The 6,271-nt window shown below is 38.5% G+C and overlaps 1 protein-coding gene across 1 annotated transcript in view; it reads right to left on the bottom strand.

Moving 5' to 3' along the window:
• Positions 1–4,628, bottom strand: part of LOC138853943 (protein Star-like) — a 28,451-nt gene extending 23,823 nt beyond the window's left edge. Inside the window, exon 1 of the mRNA XM_070093864.1 lies at positions 3,106–4,628. The gene's annotated coding sequence lies outside the window, so the exon portion shown is untranslated. The remainder of the gene's footprint in view (positions 1–3,105) is intronic.
• Between the last annotated feature and the right edge of the window lie 1,643 nt (positions 4,629–6,271).

The following is a 6,271-nucleotide window of genomic DNA, read 5'->3' as shown; positions in this document are numbered from 1 at the left end:
TGAGTTTTGTTACACAGTATATCGGATTACTCATGACCCACAAGCTGAATGCTGTCCATGACTCTGGTACCTATTTCCTTCCCTTGCACAACGTAATACTGTACCAATAAATGGAAATTCACTATCCATAAATAAACTATCTAATAGTTTCCTTTAGAGAGTGTCACTCATGGATACAGTGGGGATTAAAGTACAGTACTGTACTATTAGTCTACGAAATTGTGAAGATCCAAAAGGTTTGATAATTAGTAGTTAGTTAATAATCATTCATCTTTATGTATGACACAGATGAGATACAGTGGACCCCTGACATTCGATATTAATCCGTTCTTGAGAGCCATCGAATGTCGAAAATATCTAAAGTCAAATTAATTTTCCCCATGAGAAATAATGGAAATCAAATTAATCCGTGCAAGACACCCAAAAGTATGAAAAAAAAAAAAAATTTTACCATATGAAATAGAATAATGCAATAATTGTGATTATTCTATTAATGCAATAGAATAATTACAATAACAACAATAACAATAGATTAATAACAATAGAATAATTGACACTTACCTTTAATGAAGATCTGGTGATGATTGATGGGATGGGAGGAGGGGAGAGTGTGGATGGTGTTAGTGTTTAGAAGGGGAATCCCCTTCCATTAGGACTTGAACTGGCAGCCTCACCATGCCTTACCACACTGTGTATGCCACTACGATTCTTAAACCTTTCAAACCAACCTTTGCTGGCCTTAAATTCACTCACATCACCACTAGTTGCAGGCAATTTCTTTACCAAATCACACGCACTCCACTTTCGTACTTTGCAATTATCTCTTTCTTCATTTCAATAGTCATTAGCACCTTTTTTCTCGAAGGGTTGGCACTAGAAGCTTTCTTGGGGCCCATGGTTACTTATTTTGCAGAAACAAGAACCAAAAACAGTGATAATATGGATAATATGTAATGTACCAAATGTATCCTTAGATGCGCGCACACTGGCTGGCTTGTAAACACTGGCACACACGGTGCAGTTCAGACCACATGTGGACATGTCTCGTAGGAATCTTATCGAATGTCGAGGCGAAATTTTTGTGTTAAAATGCATCGAATGTCGGATTTATCGAATGTCGATGCCATCAAATGTCGGGGGTCCACTGTACTTGGATAACATTTTTGTTTGACAAATAGCATCCCTCAGTATGTTTTAACTTATTTCAGATTTATTCCAAATGAAATCAGTTATTTTGCATTAATGTATGTTGCAACTGAAGCTTGAGTCATGATGTGCTTCTGATAGTGAGGTGTGGGGTGTCATGGGTGGTGCTAGGGCAACAGAGTACACAGGGTTTTCCTGACCTAACTTTGTAGCAGAAGGAATTTTGCCACCTTTCTTATTGTGCATGTCTTCAAGAGGGAGCTGGACAGGAACTTAAAGTCATTACCTGACCAGCTGTGCTGTGGTTTGTATGTTGGTTTGGGTGCAGCCAGCAGAAACAGCCTGGTTGATCAGGCCCTGATCCACCGCGAAGCTTGTTCATGGACCAAGTCATGGGGGCGTTTTGACTCTAGGAACGCCCTCCGAACATACTCTGGGTAACTGCTCGAGAAATCCTACTGAACTGAAGATCACTGAATTAGTTCAAAATAATAAGTCATGCTTTTAATATTGTACCAGTTGTTCATTAGCTACCTTTCTTATTATGTTTATAATTGTAGTTAACTGCATAAGAAATTATTAAAAGTTTATGTCTGATTCTTAAGTAGTCCTTAAGCTTTAGGATTAGTTTCCCCAACAGGCATTTCATACCATTGGCTTTCTTTTGTGTCTAACAGTGTTTTATTACATGTAAACGACATTATTTTTGTACCACATAAAAAGAAATAAAAATGTAAATTTGAATTTGAGTGATGACCCCAAAAAATTACTAATGGGAAATTCCAGCATGAGACTACTCTTCAGAACATACATGTACGTATTAGATTAGGCTTACCATACATCCCGTTTTGACCAGGAGTGTCCCGGTTTGAAAACTCTCTCCCAAAGGTCTGATCAATTTGTCATTTTATCGGGGACAGAAAGATTGCAACAACTGTATACTGTTGTTGTTGCAATCTCAATAAATTTACTACACCTGCACATGTCTGCACTTGTAATATTTGCCTAAGCCGATAGCTGACTCTGCTGTCAGTCTTGGTACAATGCACGTCCATGTCACAAATATTCGTAAATTTGTCTCTAATTAGGTAGTTGCACATGGTCTTTTTTAGCTTTATCACTAGATCAACAACTGTAGGTTTATATGTATTATTTTCATCATTCCATTATCTTTTATTAAATATTTTCTTTTTGTTTTTCAGTCAAAAAGCAGAAAATTTGCACTTTTTGTTCTTTTTCATCATATACTCATAAATTGAGAAATTGGTACATTTTAACCCTTATTTGTCTGCATTAAAGAAAATACACCTACTTTTTATTTCAAGTACAGGCAGGCCCCACTGTACAGCAAGTTAGGTTCTGGGCCACCGCTATAAAGTGAAAAAAATCAGTGTATGTAAAACAAAACATATAAAAAGCATATAAAAGCCTGATAATATGTTTATGCTGTCATATATTAAGTGAGCAATAGAGCTAGGCCTGAAAAATGCATGTACAGTACACACATTACTTACCTTAAAATATTTTCATCCTATGCTTATAGTGAGTGGTGAATATATTTATTGTAGGAAGTCTGAATAAATGAAGAATGGGTATAACTGAAAACCGCTGTATTAGCGAAACACTGTAAAATGAAGCACTGTAAAGCTGGGCCTTCCTGCATACTTTTTTTTTTTTTTTAAACCTTCAAAATGTCCTGGTTAAAGTCAGGAATTAGTCTGCCCAAAATGCTTCACATATCAGTAGCTTTCTTTTGTGTCTAACAATGTTTTATTACATGTAAACTACATTACTTTTGTACCACATAAAAAATGAAGACTAAAATTTGAATTTGAGTGATGACAAAAAAATATTACCGAGTGAGATTCCCTCATGAGACTACTCTTCACAACATAGATTTGGGAGAAAGTGTGTTAGTTTTATTTAAAATTACTAGTTTTTATAATACATGTCACTTACCTGTATTGACTTAGTGGTTAATAACTAAATAATTTGAAATTAGAGTTGCCAGATTTGCTTGCCAAAAAATTATTCTTTTATATATATATTCTTTTCCATCACTGTTCATCTATTCAACTTTATTATTGATCTTCAGGTTTATAAAGATTACTAAATTGTTATGTTCTCACATATACCACTTGTTAGGCTTGAGTTTATTTGAAAAAACTTCTTTGTTTACATCCACAAGTTCAAAAAATAGAGCCCAAAAGACTGGTTGGTTTTCAACTTCAATTTTCTGTTGTAACAGCTTGTTGACTGTCACTTTTTCTACTTCCAGTCTAATCTTGACATATTTATATACACCACTGTAGCTCCTTCTCTTCTGAAAAGTCATATTTCACACTGAATGACACAAAAATTGACAAGCTTGCTAAAGACCAGCTAACCTCAGCTGCCACCATCAGCACTCCCACAGTCACTTGATCAATCAAGGTCCACTTACTTCAGCTGCCACCATCAGCACTCCCACAGTCACTTGATCAATCAAGGTCCACTTACTTCAGCTGCCACCATGAGCACTCCCACAGTCACTTGATCAATCAAGGTCCACTTACTTCAGCTGCCACCATCAGCACTCCCACAGTCACTTGATCAATCAAGGTCCACTTCAGCTGCCACCATCAGCACTCCCACAGTCACTTGATCAATCAAGGTCCACTTACTTCAGCTGCCACCATCAGCACTCCCACAGTCACTTGATCAATCAAGGTCCACTTACTTCAGCTGCCACCATCAGCACTCCCACAGTCACTTGATCAATCAAGGTCCACTTACTTCAGCTGCCACCATCAGCACTCCCACAGTCACTTGATCAATCAAGGTCCACTTCAGCTGCCACCATCAGCACTCCCACAGTCACTTGATCAATCAAGGTCCACTTACTTCAGCTGCCACCATCAGCACTCCCACAGTCACTTGATCAATCAAGGTCCACTTACTTCAGCTGCCACCATCAGCACTCCCACAGTCACTTGATCAATCAAGGTCCACTTACTTCAGCTGCCACCATCAGCACTCCCACAGTCACTTGATCAATCAAGGTCCACTTACTTCAGCTGCCACCATCAGCACTCCCACAGTCACTTGATCAGTCAAGGTCCACTTACTTCAGCTGCCACCATCAGCACTCTCAAGTTCCTTGGTCAGTTGAACATTTCATTGCCCTTAAGTGATTTTTTTGCATATAAGCCTCCTACTCCTTGCAGTGTGTATATTCTATTACATCTATACAAATTATAATTTGGTCCTTGAAACCTGTGAAGGGTTCTTGATCCAAAGAACTGGAGCTGCCTTCCCTTTCCTTAGATCAGATTTAATTGCCTCCCATTCTCCAAGGTATGGGCAGTGCCTGTACTCTGAAGGAAGGGTGGGACATTGCAGTCAGAGAGTAATCTGAATTGTGATGTCAACACGCTAATTGTAATTATTATTATAATAAAGTGGGAAGCACTGAACCCATAGGATTATACAGCACCTGTGGGGGAATGTGGAAGGTATTCAGGCTTAATTCAGAGAACTGGAGCACAGATCCAATTCCCTAGATCAAGGGGCCCCTCACCAGCATCAAGGAACCTTCCTTGAGGGGAAGCTAATTGTAAGTACAGTGGACCCCCGCATAACGATCACCTCCGAATGCGACCAATTATGTAAGTGTATTTATGTAAGTGCTTTTGTACGTGTATGTTTGGGGGTCTGAAATGGACTAATCTACTTCACAATATTCCTTATGGGAACAAATTCGGTCAGTACTGGCACCTGAACATACTTCTAGAGTGAAAAAATATCGTTAACTGGGGGTCCACTGTACAATTGAATGTACAAGATTGAAAAGCTCTTATGCACAAGTGTAATCCTTGATAAAGCAATGGCATTTTGTTTGGAGTAATGGCAGAGGCTGAGGAATACATTTGGTCTTTCTATCTTGGGCAAAATTAAGGCTGAGATAAATAAAGAAGGGCTTATCCGTCAGCTCCCCCAAAAAAATGGAGTGACAGAGTATCTTTTATTATGTTTACGAGGATGTACTAAACCCTTAGGAATCTTACTCTGAAATTGATTCGAGGAGAGATAGGTGTACAATGTCCAGGCATCCAAAAGGCTTGTGCGAGTGCTTTAAATAAGAGCAAGTGGAGGCAAGTAGCTTTTATGGCTTTACATGCTGTTGATGTGCAAGCAGGACAACATTATTGAATAGATTCAGGAACACTGGTTAGTTGGACATGGAAGTACAGTACCTGCACTCTGAAAGAAGGGTGGTGATATTACAGTTCAGAGGGCCATCTTAATTCTAATTAGCACACTTCTGGCAAGTGATTGAATAAGTGATGATGGAGTTTCTTCCATTTTCAGGTCACCCAACCTTGGTGGGAGATGGTAGGTGTTAACTCTTTCACTGTTTCTCACATAGATGCAAGTTTATTGAAGCCAGTACCATTTACAAAGACTGACATCTTAATCGTGGTGCCCTGAAACAGGCTGCAAGTGATATATTTTAGCCTAGACATTAGAATGGGAAGTACAGTGGGTGTGAAGTATAAAATCCTGCCACCCCACACAGTACATGCTAGGTTTAAAATAGTGATTTTAAGGCATGTTCTAGGGTGGTTTTCACGATTTTATTGGCTGCTTCTTTGTATCAGCTGATAGAGTAGAAGACGTATTGTTGAAATGGCAATGATATTTTTAAGTTTCAGACCAGTAGTGGCTTGAAATAGCCCTCAAAGTAGAAGAAATATTCAGCTGTTAGCAATTTTCCCAAGGATGGGTTGGGGCCTCACTACCCTCCCCTAGTCTGTTTCAAGTTTTTACTAGGTTTGCTTCAATTATTGGGGTGGGATAAACATGACTATTTCTTGAGTTATATTTTATTTGCTGAGAAATAGGGTATTTTTGTATTTTTTTGTATGATGGATTCAAAATGAAAGGCAAATGTTATATAGGAGATGCCCAGGGATGTAATTAATGAACAGAGGAAGGGTTGCTTTAGCAGCTAGAATGCCAAGTGTTTGAATTGGTTTTTAAAATGGAATTTGTCAAATTGGCCAAATTACTGAATTCTGCACTGTATAGGATGGTTAAATGGGCAGCTTTTTGTGTCCAGACTGCATTTTAGAAGAACTCTTCC

This window comes from Cherax quadricarinatus, chromosome 44 (genome assembly GCF_038502225.1).
Source record: "Cherax quadricarinatus isolate ZL_2023a chromosome 44, ASM3850222v1, whole genome shotgun sequence".
Taxonomy (NCBI): domain Eukaryota; kingdom Metazoa; phylum Arthropoda; class Malacostraca; order Decapoda; family Parastacidae; genus Cherax; species Cherax quadricarinatus.
Note: the sequence above shows the minus strand (reverse complement) of the source record. Positions and strands in the feature narration are given on the sequence as shown.